At 46.8% G+C, this 19,197-nt stretch overlaps 1 protein-coding gene across 2 annotated transcripts in view; it reads left to right on the top strand.

Annotated features, from left to right (window-relative positions):
• The first annotated feature begins 907 nt into the window (after positions 1 to 907).
• CDC42EP5 (CDC42 effector protein 5) overlaps positions 908 to 19,197 on the top strand; it is a 104,626-nt gene continuing 86,336 nt past the window's right edge. For both annotated transcript variants that reach the window (XM_082677287.1, XM_082677286.1), the window contains exon 1: positions 908 to 1,060. The gene's annotated coding sequence lies outside the window, so the exon portion shown is untranslated. The remainder of the gene's footprint in view (positions 1,061 to 19,197) is intronic.

Below are 19,197 nucleotides of genomic sequence, written 5' to 3'. Positions count from 1 at the left end.
AAGGTCAGAGGAGACCAGGTGTGGGGTTGCAGCAGCCCACAGGGCAGGTCCTTCCAGAAGGGAGAGGCTGCCAGGAGTTGAGAGGCATCAGGGTTCAGTGTCCGCTGGATTTAACGTCTGAACAAGGAGGTGTGGGTGCCCTGGTCAGGATTGGGGGAGCTGACCTGACCAGCTGCCTGCCGTCCTCCGGATGTGTGTCTTCCACGACAGCATCCGGTGGGGACAGAACAAGGGGGTCCCATCTCTTGCCGAGATTCCCTGACATCTCACACAGCAGATGTCCAGAGAGGGTCAGTGATGTGGCCAAGACCACACAGTATCAGATTCGAGCTCTCACATCCCCAAGCCCAGAACCCTTTCCAACCACTCCCCGGTGTCCACTGCCCACCCACATTGTCTGGCCTTGTCTCCTGCCCCCAGGATGGCCCCTCTTCCCCTTACACAAGCTCTCCTGGACGTCAGCAGCTGGGCTGGAGCTCGGCAGGGAGAGAGGAGTGTGAGGGGCAGTGCGGGAGCTGCGCGCAGGCTGGCCGGGGTGGGAGTCTTTGGGAGAGGTCTTGCCTCTTCTGCCGGCCTCTGTCCTTGAGCACTGATGCTGCAGCTGCTGCAGGAAGTTGGGAATTGGCCTCCAACCCACCCCAGAGCCCTTCTCTAGGGTTACAGTAAGATCCGCGAGGGCCTACGAACTGATAAGATTATAATCCCCTCCCACCTCCGTAACGAAGTCAAGAGAAAAACCTAAACTATAAAATACGAAACTTGTATGTGTTTTCAAACATTTCGTAAGTTTAAAAAAACAAAAGAATAAAATACGTGTACACTTGTATTTAATCTCTTTAGATTTTCTCATTCGGAGATGCTGGAGGAGTTTTCTAACCTGATTTCACCCGTCTCTTAGGTTTCCCTTTGGCTGGTGCCCTAAGCCCACCACCTCCAGGGGCCTGGGTTAGCCCGTTCCCTACTCACCCGACTTCCTGCGTCTGCTCTGACCCCGGTGTCGGACGAGGAGGACGAGGGGCAGCAGGACGAAGGCCACTGAGACCCCAGTCAGGATGTTCAGGTACCATTTGAGACCTGGGGCACCAGTGATGTCATGAGTGAGCCCAAGATGCCATTTAATTGAGCGCCTACTGTGTGCAGGCTCATGTTGGGGTCTGTGCATTCATCTCCTCTAACTTTCACAACAATCGTGCAACAGTGACTGTCACTCCCACCGCTTTACAGATGAGGAGATTGAGGCACAGAGGAAATGCACATGCCTCAGGCCACCCAGCCTGGATGTGGCAGAGGTGGGGTTGGAACCCAGGACTGTGGGCTCCCTTGTGTTTTTTTAAATTATTTTTTTAATGCTGTCGCCTCCAGGCAGAACACCAGTGCAGAGACGTGTCCCTCAAACCCAATCCCTACTCCTCTGCCAGCCCAGCCCAGATCTGTCCCCACTCTGCAGAGGCCTGGCATCCCCCCGCGGGGCCCGAGTGGACAAGGGTGTGTGTGTCTGGGAGGGGCAGGTGGGAGGCTCTGGCCTTCCTGAGCTCTAAACAGGGCCTGTGCTGAGGGCTCCCCATTGAGGGAGGAAGCAGGAGGGCTCCTCCACGCAGGTGAGCCTCGGACTCTGCGAGGAACATGACTCAGCTAAGATCGCAAGCCCGGGAAGTAGCAGAGCGGTGACTTCCAAGCCCTGTCCTTCCCTGACCCCACGGCCGGTCGTTGGAGGGCTGAAGCCCCTGACTTCAAGCAGGAGGGCGCAGACACCATCCCCATGCACAGTGTGGGAGCAGACGTCTTGCCCTTTGCAGTCAGGGAAGTGGGTCCCAGTGAGAAGAAGGAACTTTCCTCAGGCCATTAACTCAGGAAGTGGCTGAGCCAAGACCAGACTGAGCTCCTCCCACCACCACCTCCACACACAGACCCTCACTCACCCGTCTGCACACCTGACTGTAGGGGAGAAGCTGATCCTCAGAGCCTCCTGGGGGTCAGGACAGGAGGGGAGGGCCAGGGGCTGCTTCTCCCCACACAGCCCACTGCTCCTGCCCCAGGATGGGCCCCGACATCTCCCTCTCCATGAGCCCCCACCCTTCATCCACCAGCCGCAGAGCCCCGGGAGCCCTTTGGTCTCCCCGCATCTCTGCCCGACTCCCAGCCCGCTGGGACACAAGCTGTGCCAGGGCCTGTGATCTTGGTCGCTTGGGGACTGAGGCCACTGCTAGCCACCCGCTCTTGTGTCATTCTCTCAGGGTGAGGGGCTACGAGGATTGGGGACCAGAGGAGGATGGAGATGCGGGGGGGGGGCTCTGATCTTTCCCCCTTCTGGTCAGCCCCGAGTCTTCCCTACCACCTGGAACATGTCTGGACCCCAGGGATGAGGATGGTGCAGGGAAGGGAGTTGCTCTGGCCTTGTCCATCCCTTTACTGTTGATTCTCCTCCTTCTGTGACCCCCTCACTCCCAGCCCAGCCCAGAGCTGGGGACAAGACCCTGAACTGACCAGGAAGACACAGAGGGCCAGGGCTGGGGTCCCTCACCTGAGCAGGAGCTCCAGGGGTCGCTGGGCTGTGACCTCAGGGAGGGGGAGGTGCTGAGTGAGCTGTAGCATGTGTAGGTCCCACTGTGGGCTGAGGTCACAGGACTCAAGGTGAAGTTGTTCTGAAAGGGTGGAGCCGTGTCCTGCAGACGAAGGTTCTGGGAAGGAGTGAGTGACCCCTCCTTGGACAGATGGAGGGGATCGGACCAGACCTCAGAGCCACACTGCAGGGTCACGTTCTCTCTGCTGGTTCCTGAGGCCCCCAGCTGGGCTAAGAGGGAGGGTTTCCTGTACATTCCTGGGGCGAGGAAGGTCGTGATGTGTACAGAGCCACCCCCAACACACCCTTGACCCTGAGCTGAGGGACCACCATCCTCTCTCCAGGGACCCTGTCTGTGACCCCCTCTCAGCTGCTCTCAGCCCCTCTGTGTGGGTCTCTCTTATCTCCCGGCACCCGCTCCATTTTTCTCACTCACTCTCCCTGGACCACTGCCCTATCTCAAGACTGCTCTAGGACCCCTCCCAGGACCCCATCACCACCAGGGGTGGCTCTGGGCCCAGCACCCTGACAACACAGTCAAGACGTGGGGCAGGACAGGGGCTGCTCACTGGCGATCAGCCTGTCTCCACGGCGCACGAGAGAGCCCGGCTAGGCTGAGAGCGAGGGCTCCTTGTACACCCCTGCAGAGAAGGGACAGTGGCGCCGAGGGGGACGCACACCCCACACTGCTCACTGGGGCTGCAGTGAGAGCTCTCCTGGTCTCTCCCAGGCCTCCCGCCAGTGGTTCTGCCCCGGGAGGCCACTGCCCCTGACCCCCCATCACCCCAGGGCTCACTGGGCACAAGGCTCAGGTCAGGGGTCCAGGAAACGATGGGGCTGGGGGCCCTCACCTGTGACCTGGCGATGCAGAGGGTGACTGGGGTGTGACCACACATGTGCAGGGAGCTGGGAGAATCATAGCATCCGCGGGTTCCCCCACGGGAGGAGTTTAGGGGGCCCACAGGGCACACGGCCTGTCCCCTCCCATGGGTCCTCGATGTCCGGCGTCGGGCGGGTCGGCGCCTCCCTCCTTCAGCAGGTGCAGAGTGCCCGCTGCAAACTGTGAGCTGCCAGGGACACACCCCCTCCTGAGGCCGCCACAGGGCGCGGCTGCTGAGACGGAGGGGAAGGGGCTGGGTTAAAGGGGGGCCTTCACCCCGCTCACCGCAGGTGTGGGCTGTGAGGGGAGACGTCCGTGCCCCTGAGCCCACACTCTGCTCCCTCTGCCTGTAAGGACGCTGCCGCAGTGGGAGGGGACCCGGGTCCTCCCTCCTACCTGTCCCCACCAGGGGCAGGGGGTCACTCCACTCTGACCTGTCTTTCCTGCAGTGATAGACACACTGGTACTGCCCTGCAGTGCTTGAGCTCGAGGATTCAAAGGGGAAACTGGCCTTGTTACTGGAGTCCTGTGGGGCCTTAGCCTCCCAGAGTCCAGAGGGCCTCTCTCTATACAGACGGTAGACATCAGCCCTCAGAGATCCCGGAGACAAGATGGTCACAGGGCTTCCCTTGGTGACCATGACACCTGGGTCAGCCCAGATGGAGGGTTTGGGGAGGACCCCTGGAAAGGGATCAGACCTGAAGAGTTAGGGGTGCCCTTTTCCCGTCAGTTTCCCCAGCTGTCATTCCCCAGGCCCCTCCCAGACAGGTCAGCATCATTTCAGACCTGCTGTGTTCCCCCCAGATGACCAGGGGGTTGTTGGGTTGAAGCAGGAGGTCCGGGGGGCCTCACTTACCACGGGCCCTGACTCAGCCCTGGGAGAGAGTTCCCTGTGAGCGCCCATCCCCCAGCACACATCATAGATGCTCCAGGCCTGGTCTGGGCCCTGAGTTCTGGGGTCAGATCTGGGGCTGAGCACATCCTTCCTCCCCCACAATTTCTGCCCCCACTGATCTCCTGAGACCTGGGGTCTCTCAGCTTCAGACCTGGGAGGAGCGGGGCCCCCTCCCCGCTCCCTTCCCCAAAGCTCACCGAGGCAGAGAAGGGCAGTGAGGGTCGGGGTCGTGGCTGTGCCTCCCATGGTCCCCAGCCGTGCTGGTGTCTCACAAAGTCCACAGAGCCAGCAGGACAGACAGACACGCGGGGGCTGACAAGGTGCAGGCTCTGTGTGACACGTCTTGGGTTCCTCATCAGCCTCCCTCTGCTCTCCCTGAAGCATGGGGCCGAGGAGACAGCAGTCTCTGGCGATGTTTCAGGCCAGATCTGAGACTCACCAGATCCCCCTGCCCCACTCTGCCTTCCTGTCCTCCCTCCTCATGCCGAATCCAAATCCAGAGAGTGACATAACATCCCAGAGCACGAGGCTAGAAGAGGCGGGCCCAGGAGCGGCCCCGACCCCTGTTCCCATTCTTACTCTGCCTCTTACGTAGGCTGTGTGATCTGGGGCAAGTAACTTCCCTTTCCTGACCTTCTGTAAATGCAAATTTTGTTCCTTTCTTTCATCAGCTAGTCCAGTAAGGCAGTATTTGTTGAGCAATGACCATGTTCAGTCATGGTGCCAGACACTGGAGATTCACTGGTGAAGCCGACAGATTCCTTTCCTGGACTCATGGGGCCCAGAGTACTGAAAACAGACATTGCAAATATTTACATGGCAAACAATTCAGTTATAGTCTTGTGAGACTGTTACAAGTTGGAAGAAAAAAGAAAACGGGGAGCAATGAGTTTCATTAACAGGTAGACGCCATGAAGCCTGGGTCCTGGTTGTGAGGTGTCCTTCTGGTGGATTGATGAGCAGTAGTTAGCTCAGGGGTGGTGGTGGTGGTGGAGGCATCCTTGACCAGAAAGATCTTGAGCTGTTCTCAGAACTGAGAGCAATTAGGCGAGGGCTGGGGCCTTGCCACACAGGCTCTTGAGCGCCATGTAAGTATTTTGGATTTATCTTTAAAGCAATTGGAAGATTTTAAGCAGCAGAGAGTTTGAACAGATTTCTATTATCAAAAGATTACCCCCATATAGAAAATGTAACGCAGGAGGGCTGTATTGATAATTAACTCTATTAATAGTAAAATTCCAACATTAATCTCTCTCCTGGATGATGTGGTGATCAGTATTTTAAGTCATTTATGTGGTTTTCTCCTATAAACCTTACACGAACTTATAACAACATATATTTATAGTTGAGTGGAATGAAAAAGGAAGGCTTCTTGGTCTGGCAGGTTGGAAAGGACATGGCTCCGTTCACACTGGCCAAGGGGGCAGTCTGAGGAGGTGCAGAATTGTTCAGTAGCTCTGTGGATGTGTGTGTTTGGGGGAGACATGGTTATGTGTGATGAGTTTGGCTCGGGAGGGAGAGCGGCGTTTGCTGGGGCTGATCGTTCACAGCCTGGAATATCAGATGATGCGCCTTGACTTTGTTTCGAAGGTGGAAACTGTTGGAAGGGTTTTGAGCAGGGGAGGTTCAGATCCGATGCGGTTGTAGGAAGAGTCCTTTGGAGGTGGTGAGAGCAATGAGCTGGAGTAAGGAGTGGAGCCTGGATTGGAGGACCGGGAAGGAGGCTGATGTGATGAAACAGACAAGATGTCCTGAGCCTTGCGATGGATCAGGGACATTGTTAAGAAGAGCTCAAGGAGCACAGTGTGTGGATTTGGTGGTTGGATGTGAAGTGCAGGAGACTGGGGAACTGAAAGCGCTCCCACTCTCTGCCTTGGTTGCCTGGAGGAGCCAATGGGGTGGTCATAAGTGGGGTGACCCCAGGAGAGAGGGACACATGGGGAGATGCTTGGAAGACTGATCACGTTCTTTAGAGTGAAGCACAGCCCTGCCTCCTGACCTGGGACTGGATTTTCTTTTCCCCAAACACTTCCCTTCACTGACTTCCTTGTGCCTATAATTCAGCACCATCTTTTTTCATCTCCCTTTTTCAAAACCTCTGAGTCAGTTCTGCCTCCTCAGTGCCCCTTCCTCCCCTGGGCAGAACTCTTCATCTCATTCTGTGAATTCTTTCTCCAGGCATGGGGTAAGAGCATAGGTTGGAAGCAAAGATTTTTTAAAATGAACAACACCCAGGATCTGTGAGGCCATTTATATCATTGCTCTGCCAGCAAAAGGAGAATGATATCAATGAACAAAAAAATTTTTTTGAGGAGCTAAATACTGACGATTTTACAGATTTTTTTTTGATGTGGACCACTTTTTAAAAGTCTTTATTGAATTTGTTATAATATTGCTTCTGCTTTATTTATTTATTTATTTATTTATTTTTTGGCACTGAGACATGCGGGATCTTAGCTCCCTGACCAGGTGTTGAACCTGCACCCCCTGGCGAAGACGAAGTCTTAACCACTGGAAGTCCTTCTTAACCAGGGAAGTCCCCAGATTTGTTGAAAGTCATCCATTTACTTGTCCAAGATGCTCCACAAATGAAAAATTGGATAAGGTTTTAAAATGATGCCCATGAGGGCACACAGCAGAAGCAAGAAGAACTACAATCCTGCAGGCTGCAGAACAAAGACAACAATCACAGAAAGACAGAAAAAATGAAAAGGCAGAGGATTATGTCCCAGATGAAGGAACAAGATAAAACCCCAGAAAACCAGCTAAGTGAATTGGAGATAGGCAACCTTCCAGAAAAAGAATTCAGAATAATGATAGTGAAGATGATCCAGGATCTCGGAAAAGGAATGACGAAAATGCAAGAAATGTGGAATGTGGAATCTTAAAAAAATGATACAAACGAGCTTATTTACAAAATAGAAACAGACTCAGAGAATAAACTTATGGTTACCAGGGGTAAGGGTGGTGGGGAAGGATAGTCAGGGAGTTTGGGATTGACAAAAAAAGAAATTGTATATCACTATATTGTATACTTGTAACATATAATATTGTATATCAACTGTACATCAATAAAAAAGTAAAATAAAATAAAATAAAATAAAAACGATGTCTACACATCACAATCATAATCAAACCAGTGGGAAAAAATTTGAAAGCATCCAGAGAAAAGTGCCAGGTTCCATACAGAGCAAAAAGGATTTGAACGATTACAGATTTCACATCAGAGACCACTATGGTCAGATTTATAGTTCTGAAAAACAAGAAGAGCTAACCTGGACTTCTTCTGGATATATTCTTCAGGAATGAAAGGAAAATAGTTATTCTTAGAGGAAGGAACACTGAGAGAATGTGTTGCCTGCAGAACTGCTCTAAAAAAAGTGATAAGGTAAGTTCTTCAGGCAGAAAGGAAATAGTTCTAGAGGGAAACTTGGAAATTCAACAATAAAGGAAGAGCAAAAGGTGGTAAATATCTAAGTAAATGTAACAGCATATTTTTCTCGTTTCCTCTTAAGTTCTTTAAAATATGTATGGCTGTTGAAAGCAAAAATAACAATGTCTGGTTGAGCTTTTAATATATATAGATGAATACATATAACAGCTACAACATGATGGGGAATGAGGGTGAAAGGACCTGTATGGTGATAAGGTTTCTGTGTTTCTCTTTAAAAAAAAAAAAAAAAAAAATTTATTTATTTGGGTGCTCCGGGTCTTAGTTGCGGCACACGGGATCTTCATTGAGGCATGCGGGATCTTTAGTTGTGGCATGCAAACTCTTAGTGGCATGCGAACTCTTAATTGCAGCGTATGGGATCTAGTTCCCTGACCAGGGATCGAATCTGGGCCCCCTGCATTGGGAGCGTGGAGTCTTAGCCACTGGACCACCAGGGAAGGCCCCTATGTTTCTTCTGAAGAGTTAAAATATTAACTCTGTGGAATTAGGTGTGTGTATTATAATGCCTGCAACGGCCACTAAAAAAACAACGTGAAGATTTTCAGTTGGAATATCAATAGATATAATGGAATACTAAAAATATACTCCAGAAAGCAAACAGAAGGAAGGGAAGGGAAACTTGAAGAGCAAACAATAGAGGGGATAAAGAGAAGACAAACAATAAAAGGGAAAATGTAAATATAACCTTGTCAGTAATTACATTAAATATAAATGGTGAAAGCACAATTAAATGGCAGAGATTGTAAGACTGGATTAACAGCAAGTAAGACCCAAGTATATGCAGTCCTCAAGAGGTTCACTTAATACAGTGGTATGAATAGGTTAAAAGTGGTATAAATAGGTTAATAGGATGAAAGAAGGTATTATGCAAGCATTCATCAAAAGAAAGCTTACGTGGCTGCATTAGTCTCCTATTGGTGTTGTAACAAATTACCACAAACTCAGTGGCTTTAAGCAACACAAATGTGTTGTCTTACTGTTCTGGAGGTCACAGATACAAAATCAGTCTCAGTGGGCTGAAGTCGAGGTGTCAGCAGGGCTGCTTGCTCTTAGTGGCTTTGTGGTGAGAATCTGTTTCCTTGCCTTTTTCAGCTACAAGGGGCTGCCTGCATGCAGCACCTGCCTTGTGGCCCCTTCCTTCCATCACCCCAACCCCTGTTATCACATGTCCTACCCCTGATTCTGATCCTTTTGTCTCCCTCTTACAAGAAGCCTTGTGAATACACTGGGCTCACCCAGATTACCTAGGATAATGTCCCATCTCAAAATTCTTAATTTAGTCGCCTCTGCAAAGCCCCTTTTTGCTATGTAAGGTAACATTCACAGGTTGCAGGGATTAGGGCTTGGATATCTTTGGGACAGCAAGGAAGTGACATTACCTTCCTTGGTGGCTGTGCTGTACAAGACAGTACAATAAAATGTATCAGAGGCCTTAGAGCAAGAAAATTATCAGGGGTAAAGATAAAAAGGTCAGTTCATCAAGAAGACATAGTAATCCCAAATGTGTGCGCACAAAACCACAGAGCTTCAAGGTGTATAAAGCAAAGACGGACAGAAATGAAAGGACAAGTAGATAAACCAACAGTTATAGCCAGGGACTTTGAGGCTCCTCTCTTGGTGAGTGATAGAGCAAATAGGTGGCCAATCAGCAAGGATATAGAAAACCTTGACTATACTATCAACCAGCTTGACCTAACTGGCGCACAGAGCACACTCAGCCAATAGCAAAGTACACCTTTTCCAAGTGTGCATGGGATACTGGCCAAGGTAGTCTTCATCCTCGGCTATTAAAGAAAGCTTAACAGATTTAAAAGAATTACTATCATACATCACTTCCTTTCTGACCCTAATGGAATTTAAGTTAAAATCTATTATTAGAAAGCTATCTGGAAAATCTTCAGCTATTTGGAAATTAAACAACACACTTCTAAATCATCCATGGTGAGGAACTCAAGGAAAATTGGAAAATATTTTGAACTGGATGAAAATGAAAATACACTAACCTTGTGAGATGCAGCTAAAGCAGTGTTTAGAAAGAAAGTAAGACCAGCAAGTGCTCATATTTAAAAAAAGAATGGTTTTTGGGACTTCCCTGGTGGTCCAGTGGTTAAGACTCTGTGCTTCCAGTGCATGGGGGCATGGGTTCTATCCCTGGTTGGGGAACGAAGATCCCACATGCCTTGTGGCAAGGCCAAAAAAAAAAAGAGAGAAAGAAAGAAAGAATGGTTTCTAATCACTAAGCTAAGTTTTCATTTTAAGACACAAGAAAAAGAAGAGCAAGCTCACCTCAAAGTAAACGTAATAAATATTAAAGGACAGAACTACATGAAACTGAAAACAGAAAAACAATAACAGAAATAAATGAACGCCAAAGCCGATTCTTTAAAAAGCCCAATAAAATGGACAAACCACTAGTCAGAGAAATCATGGAAGAAAGAGGGAAGACACAACTTGCCAATATTTGGAATGAATGACAGGGTATCACTACAAACCCCACTGCTATTAGTAGGGTAATAAGAAAATATTACAATTCTGTGCCCATAATTTTGACAACTCGTGAGAGACATAGACTACCAAAACTCACTTAAGGAGAAATAATCTGAATATTCTTTAAAAATATTAAAGAAATTGAATTTGTAGTTAAAACAACTCTCCAGCAAAGAGCACTCCTGGCCAGCGTGGCCTCACCGGCATGTACTACTAAACATTTAGGGAAGAAAGAATGCAGTTTTACACAATCTCTTCCAGGAAATAGAAGGTAAAGAAACACTTTGCAGCAATTTTATGAGGTAAGCATTACTCCAAACTCAAATTAGGCAAAGACAGTACAAGGAAAGAGAGCTGCAGACCAATATCCCTCAAGAACATAGAAACTTTCTCACCAACATATTGGTATATGAAAGCCAACCATAGCTGAAGAGGATAACATCATAACCAAGTGTGATTTATCATCAGATGCCAGGCTGGTTCAATATTTGAAAACCAGTAAGGTTAATCCATCATGTTAATAGACTAACAAAGAAAACCCACATCATTATATAAGTACATGCACAGAATGATTTGATAAAATTAATTAAATGCCCAGCTGTATAGGAATAGAAGGGAACCTCCTTAATCGGATGAAGAGCGTCTGGGGTCTACATTTACCTAATGGCATACCAAATGCTTTCCCTCTGTGGTTGGGAAGCAGTGACGCTCTCATGACTTCTCTTCAGAATTGGCCAGTGCAGTAAGACAAGTGAGAGGGAAAAGAAGCCTACAGATTGAAATGGAAGGAATAAAACTGTCTTTATTCCCAATCTACATGATCCTGTATGGAGGAGTTCCTAGGGAATCTACAAAAGAGCTTCTACAACTAGTAGGTGAAGGAGCAAGGTCTCAAGATAAAAGATCAATATTCAAAAACCAATTGATTTCATTCTACAAATTAACAAAGGACAACTGGAAAGCACAATTAAAACACAATACTCTTTACTATAGCACCGAAAACCATGAACATGTAGGAATAAACATAAGTATTTATGTGTAAGATCTGAAGACTAAGAACTATAATACGTCGGTAAGAGAAATTAAAGAACAACAAAAAAAGATATACCGCATTTATTGATTGAAAGACTCAATATTTTAAGATATCAGCTCTCTCTAAATTGATATGTATTCAAAGAAACACCAATCAAAATCTGAACTAGCTTTTGTAGCAATTGACAAGCTGATACTAAAATAGAAATATGTAAGAGCAATAACAGCTCAAGAATTTAGAAAAGGAATAATATTGGATGTCTTATTCCAAGACTTAATATGGAAGGAACAAGTGTAGTGGACGGTGTGGAATTTGCATAAGGATAGGTGGAAAAAATAAACAACAGAGATCCCAGGAGTAAACACACGTATATGATCAATTGATTTTTAACGAAGGAACAGAGTACTTCCTTGAGGAAAAGATAATCTTCTTAACAAATGTTTCTGGAAGAACTGGATATTTATTTGGAAAAAATGAAGCTTCACCTTTACCTCACACCATACACAATAATTCACATGAAATGGATCATAGATCTAATTGCAATAGCAAAACCATAAAGTATCTAAAAGGGGACATTAAAGAAAATCTCCACAACCTTGGATTAGACAAAGATTTTTTTTAAAGGCTTTATTGAATTTGTTACAATATTGCTTCTGTTTTATGTTTTGGTTTTTTGGCCGCGAGGCATGTGGGATCATAACTCCCAACCAGGGATCGAACCCGCACCCCCTGCATTGGAAGGCTAAGTCTTAACCACTGGACCAGCAGGGAAGTCCCAAACAAAGATTTCTTAAGAAAGGTACAAAAAGCACAGAAAACAACAAAAACAAAAGATTTATTGGACTTCATAGAATTAAAAACTTTTGTTCTTCAGAAGACTGTGTTAGGGAACTTCCCTGATGGCCCAGTGGTTACGACTCTGTGCTTCCACTGCAGGGAGCGAGGGTTCCATCCTTGGTCAGGGAACTAAGATCCTGCATGCCACATGGTGCGGCCAGAAAAAAAAAAAAAAAGACCATCTTAGGTAATGGAAGAAACAAGCCAAGACTAAAAGAAAATATATACAGTGTATGTATATATATATATATATATATAGTGTGTGTGTGTGCGCGCGAGATAAAGGATTTGTATGTAGAATAAATAATGACTTTTACAAATAAATAATAATAAAACCTTCCCACTTGAGCAAAACAGTTTAAACAGACATTTCTCAAAAGAAGAAATGGTGGCGCAGTGGTTGAGAGTCCGCCTGCCGATGCAGGGGACACGGGTTCGTGCCCCGGTCCAGGAAGATCCCACATGCCGCGGAGCGGCTGGGCCCGTGAGCCATGGCCACTGAGCCTGCGCGTCCGGAGCTTGTGCTCCGCAGCGGGAGAGGCCACAACAGTGAGAGGCCCGCGTATTGCAAAAAAAAAAAAAAAAAAAAGATATATAAATGACCAATTAGCACATGAAAAACTGCTTAACATCTATAATAATTAGAGAAATGAAAACTCAAATGAGATACCAATAAAGTTGATGAATCAAAACATTATACTGAACAAAAGAGGGCAGATACAGAAGAGTACAGACTTTATAGTTGCATTTTTATGAAATTCTAGACCTTGTGAAACTAATTCCTAGTGAGGAGGGTGTAGGTTGACTAAAAAGGTCACCATGGAATTTCAGGAGTGATGGCAATGCTTTATATGTTGATTGTGGTGACAGTTGCTACGTGAATTTCTACATTTGCCAAAGCTGATCAAACAGCACAAAGGGGGTACATTTCATGTCTCAGTATACATACACATGCATACTAGCCAGGCTCAACCAGTGTCCATTCCACCAGGATGAAGTCAACCTGCCACCACGTGTCTGATTTGCTTCCATAAGAAATGATGCAACGTTAAGGACTCAAGTGTTCCTTTCCTCTGCTGACACAATGGACATTCAGCAGTATCTGTAGTTAGATCGCTCTCGGTGAATGGCAGTCAGTCCCTGCTTCCAGGCTGATGACTAGCCTCCATCTCTGTCCTCGGCCATCCTTCAAAGGCCCAGTGTGTAAGCAAGGAGGCAGAGGCTGGCAAACATCCACTGAACCAGGCGTCCTGTCCCCTTGGCTGTTAAGGACCCTGTCTGCAGTGAGGCTCTGGGGGGGACGTTAATACCTCATTGAAAGACCACGTGCCTCGTGCCCACTCCTGTACCCATTCCTCCTTCCTGGGTGTCCTTGTCCCCTCCCGCTCAGTTCTCCTGACTGTCTAGGCAGGGCGGTTGCTGCCGTCCCCGGGTCTGTGTACATCTCTCCCTCTACCCTGTTCTCTTTCCACACACACAAAAGGTATCCTGTTCATCACCCAGATGTCTGCCCTGTGAAAGCATTTTCCCTCAGTATCTTTCAGGTACAGGGCTTAGAGCAACACCACCCCCAAACCTGACGCTGCCCAGACGTGACCCAGGCCGTAAAGCTGCAGAGGACAGCTGAGGGAGGGGTGTCACTGTGACAGGTAGCCGTGGAGGTATCCTGTGCCTCTAACCCCTGCCTTTGTGGGACTTACCTTGTTCTGCGGACCTCTTCCTGGCCCCAGGTTTACCACTCATCCAACAGTGGGTTGCAACCCAATGACTTGGTGGGAATGACAACACCTGGCTCATCACGGGAAGTTTCAGCTGCACAGACACTTGATGTCTCTTTGTCAGTCAGTCAGTGTCTGTTGGGAACCAGGAGCCTGCCAGGAGCAGTTTTCGTTTTAATTAATTTTATTTTTGGCTGTGTTGGGTCTTTGTTGCTGCGTCCAGGCTTTCTCTAGTTGCAGCGAGCGGGGTCTACTCTTTGTTGTGGTGTGCAGGCTTCTCATTTCGGTGGCTTCTCTTGTTGCAGAGCACGGGCTCTAGGCGCACAGGCTTCAGTAGTTGTGGCGCACGGGCTTCAGTAGTTGTGGCTTGTGGGCTCTAGAGCTCAGGCTCAGTAGTTGTGGCGCACGGGCGTAGTTGGTCCATGGCATGTAGGATCTTCTGGGATCAGGGCTCGAACCTGTGTCCCCTGCATTGGCAGGCAGATTCTTAACCACTGCGACAGCAGGGAAGTCCTTAGGAGCAGTTTTTTAAGTGGCGTCTAGCTCTCTGTTGCAGGTGGTGGATGTGGTGACATGAACCCATAGGGCTAAACCTCACCTCTGCCACGGGGGCTCAGCAGAGAATTCACACAGCCTCCGGTACACCTGGATACCCGGGGTCCTGGTACTGCAGCCTGAAGCTACTGCAGAGCCCCACCTTCCTGGGGGCTCCACTCAGACTTGCAAGCTTCTCAGTAACCTGAGAAGGCACTTGTTTTCTCGAGGATGATATATGCTGCTTCCACAAGCCGAGAATGCATACCCAGAATTGTGCCTCTTTCTCAGTGTTAGGTGTTGCGAGGTGCAATGGCACGTGATTTACTACACAGGGTATGTCTTGGCAGCCCTCAGAGAATAGGCCCTCTATAAAGGTCGCTGCTTTGGCAGGCTCTGAGTCTTTGAATTTCCCTTTCTTTCTTTCTTTCTTTTCCTTCCTTCCTTCCTTATGTCCCACCATATGGAATACATACCAAAGTACTCTCCACCCTCTAACCATCAGGTCCAATTAGCAAGATGTCATCAACGTTGTGGACAAATGGGATGTTATGCCCAATGTCACGATGCCAAGGGTCCTTTTGGACTGTGCTGTGAAAGAGGGAGAGTTAATTTCTCTCTGGACAAAGTATGAACGTGTACTGCAGTCCATCCTAGGTGAAGAACTGCTTCTTAGTTACCAGATCCACAGCTGCATAGAAATGACCAAAGGCTGCCTGATTCTGTTCTAGGAAAAATATGCATCCCTCACAGCAGCTGTGACAGGACTTAGCGCTGGGTGAAGTCTGAGGCCCTCCACCACCAACCACCCTTGATCCGCTCAGTGTTTGCAGGGGCCAGGCTGGTGTATTAAGCAGGGGTGCGATGGGCCACCACCACTCCCTCCCTTATGTCTTTGAGGGAGGCACTAACCTCTGCTATTCCACCTGACCGCAGGGTTGTTTTTGATTTACCATACACTGGGTTATACGAAAGTTATATTGTGTTTTGTTTTTCTGTTCATGCCAGGCAGCTTGCTGGATCTTACATCCCCGACCAGGGCTTGAACCTGCACCCTGGGCAGTGAAAGCGCAGAGTCCTAACCACTGAACCTCCAGGGAATTCCCTGGAAAGTTATATTGTTAAGTATACAGAGTCTGCTTCCTTTCTTTAAAGACTGTAACTATGTTTTGGAAGTTGATTAAATGACTTTGTGGTTCAGCTTTGTGGTTCTTTTCAAGGCTTAAAAAAAAAATCTGCTTTTGGGTACATCCTAGGGTTAGTTTGGCCGTACTGTGAAGCGTAGGTCTGCTTGTGATGAATCTTCTCAGTTTTCCTTCACCTGAGATTGTCTTTATGTCCTCTTCATTCCTGAAGGATAGTTTCACAATGCATAGCATTGGGGATCGACAGTTCTTTTCTTTCAGCCCTTGAAACTGTTGTGCCACTACCTTCTGGTAAGTCCAAGGTCACATGAGTGGTGGGTTCCCTCCACAGTGAGGAGGCATTTCTGTCTCACTGCATGCAAGGAACTTCTTCCTCTTTTTCTGGATTGTGATGCGTCTTGCATTGGATTTCTTGGGGCTCATCCTGTTTGGGGTTCACTGAGTTTCATATATGCATAGACTCATGGCTTCTGCAAAGTTTGGGGAAATTTCAGCCATTATTTCTTGAATAGTTTTCCAGTCTTATCCTTTTTCTCCTCTGGTTTTAGGATTCAGATCCCAGGGATGTGAGGTCATCGAGAGTCCGTTCTCATGCTTTTCCAGAATATGTGCTCACTGGTGTTCAGACTAATTTTTATCCTCGTATCTTTACATCATTTCCTCTGTTGCCTCCATTCTTTTGTTGGGTCCGTCCATCCATGGAGCCTTTTATTTTAATTATTGTATCTTTCAGATCTGAAATATCCATTGCATTCATTTTTTAAAATTTATTTGTTTTATTTTTGGCTGCGTTGGGTCTTCGTTGCTGCCCGCGGGCTTTCTCTGGTTGCGGCGAGCGGGGGGCTACTCTTCGTTGCGGTCCGCGGGCTTCTCATTGCAGTGGCTTCTCTTGTTGCGTATCACGGGCTCTAGGCACGCAGGCTTCAGTAGTTGTGGCTTGCGGGCTCTAGAGTGCAGGGTCAGTAGTTGTGGCTCAGGGGCTTAGTTGCTCTAAGGCATGTGGGATCTTCCCGGACCAGGACTCAAACCCGTGTCCCCTGCCTTGGCAGGCAGATTTTTAACCACTGCGCCACCAGGGAAGTCCTCCATTGCGTTCTTTATGTCTTCTCGTTTTTTGCTGAGCCTTTCTAGTTTTTTAGATTTATTTTAAGCATGTGTGTAATTGCTCCTCAAAGCATTTTTATTATGGCTGTTTTAAAAGACTTGTCAGAAAATTCCAAAATCTGTGTCATCTCAGTGTCAGCAGCTGTTAAGGATGGCTTTTTCTCACTCAAGACGAGATTTTCCTGGTTCCTGTTGTGGCGAATGATTTTTCAAATTAGACCTGGTCATTTTGGATATTATGTTTTGAGAGTCTGGGTCTTATGTAAATCTTTGTTATAGAAAGACTTTTCTTACACATGGCTGGGGCACTGACTCATTACTGCCAGGTGGATGGGGCAGTCCAGGTACCCTACTCGGTCTCCTTTGACACCCAGTGTGTCATTACTGGGGGTCTTAGCAGTCTTAGTGTGTCTGCTGCCTTCTCTCTACCCTTCAGAGTACAGGCAGACCTTGGAGATATTGCATGTTCAGTTCCAGACCACAGCAATAAAGTAAATATCACATTAAAGCGACTCCCACAGTTTTTTGTTTTCCTAGTGCATATAAAAGTTATGTTTACACTATACTGTAGTCTGTTAAGTGTACAACAGCATTGGTCTAAAAACACAATGTACATACATTAAAAAATAATGCTGTTGGGGACTTCCCTGGTGGCACAGTGGTTAAGAATCCACCTGCCAATGCAGGGACATGGGTTGATTCCTGGTCTGGGAAGATCCCACATTCCGCGGAGCGACTAAGCCTGTGCACAACTACTGAGCCTGGGCTCTAGAGCCGGCGCACCGCAACTACTGAGCCCATGTGCTGCAACTACTGAAGCCCGTGCACCTAAAACTCATGTTCCCCAACAAGAGAAGCCACTGCAATGAGAAGCCAGCGCACGGCAACAAAGAGTAGCCCCACTCGCCACAACTAGAGAAAGCCCCACGCGCAGCAAGGAAGACCCACCACAGCCAAAAATCAATAAAATAATAATAATAATAATAATAACGCTGTTGGGAAAAGGGCACTGATGGGCTTGCTTGATGTGGGGTGCCACAAACCTTCAATCTGTAAAAACAAAAACATCCCTGCAATATCTGGGGAGTACAATAAATGGAGGTATGCCTGTATTCTTATGTTTGTTGTGTATGTAAAGTCCAGGAGTCTTACTGTGCTTTGTGGGGGGTCAGGGAGACATACTTCTATTTTCTCCTGCTCCAAAACTGGAAGTCTGAAATGCAACTGACTTTTATATATTGTGATGATGTACCCAGTGACGTTAGATAAATTCTTTTCAAATTCGAATAATGGGTCCTTATTCTATTTTGGATTTTCCACTCACACAATTTTGTAATCTTGAGCAATACAGTTTTATTCCATCCCTCAGTGCCTATCACTTTTTGTTTCTTTATTTAATTGGTTGGTTCTTCCAGGCCTGCCGAATAGAAGGGTAATAGTGAACGTTCCTGGCTCACTCGCAGTTGCAGGCAGAAGGATTGCACGTTTTTACCTTTAAAAATGATATCTATTGTAGATTTTAAAAGATGCTTTTACAAATAATAGGAAATTCCCTTTTATTCCTGAGTTTTTTTCATTATAAATTGGTGATGTATTTTATCAAAAGCTTTGCATCTGTTGATATGATGATTTTTAAAATTTCTTCTTTTAGTGTTTGAATTGTATTGATTGATTTCTGAGGATGAAACCACCCATGCATTCCTTAAAAAAAAATACCTGCAAGTTCATGATATATTACTCATTTTATATAGCAATGAATCTCGTTTGTGAATATTTTGTTTAGGAAAACACAAGACAGAAAGACAGAGCTTCCTGTGATTTTCCCATTTTGTAGTTTCTTTGTCAGGCTTTGGTCTCAATTTTTTTCTGGCCCGACAAAAGGTGTTGCAGGGAGTATTCCTTTCCTTCCCTCTTCTCTGCAGAAGCTTGTGTAAGTTTGGGGTGTGTGTGTGTGTGTGTGTGTGTGTGTGTATTTGATAAGTGCATACGTGTTCAGAAGCATTCACCGGTGAAGCCTTCCGGACTCAGAGTTCACTTTTTGGGAAAATGTTAAATCACAGACTCCACATATTTAATATATACAACAATCCAGATTTCCTATTTATCCTAATGTTCATCATTTTGGTAAATTATATTTTAGAGAATTTTTGGCCATTTCATCTACATTTTCTAATATAATGGCATAAATTGTTCATAAAATTCTTCATTTATATAAAGTCTGTAGGATCTGCCGTAGTGTCGTGATAGTGGTAAAGCATGCCTTCTCTCTTTTTCCCTTGGTCATTGTGCCTAGGGTATATACGTGTGATTAATGTTTTCAGGATTGAAGTTTTAGGCTTTATTGATTTTTCTCTACTTTTTCTTTGTCCTCATTAGTAGCTACTCTTCTCATTGTTATTTCCCTGCTTCTACCTTCATTTGGAATCATTTGCTATTCTTTTTCAAAATCATTGGTAATTGAGCAGTCTGTTGCTTTTTTTCTAAAATGTGAGGATATTAGTTATCTTTGAGGGTAGAATCAGGTGACTGCCAAAGGGTCCCAGGGGCTCC

Source organism: Grampus griseus (assembly GCF_964374135.1).
Source record: "Grampus griseus genome assembly, chromosome: 19".
NCBI classification, from domain to species: domain Eukaryota; kingdom Metazoa; phylum Chordata; class Mammalia; order Artiodactyla; family Delphinidae; genus Grampus; species Grampus griseus.
This window is presented reverse-complemented; position numbering and strand designations above follow the sequence as displayed.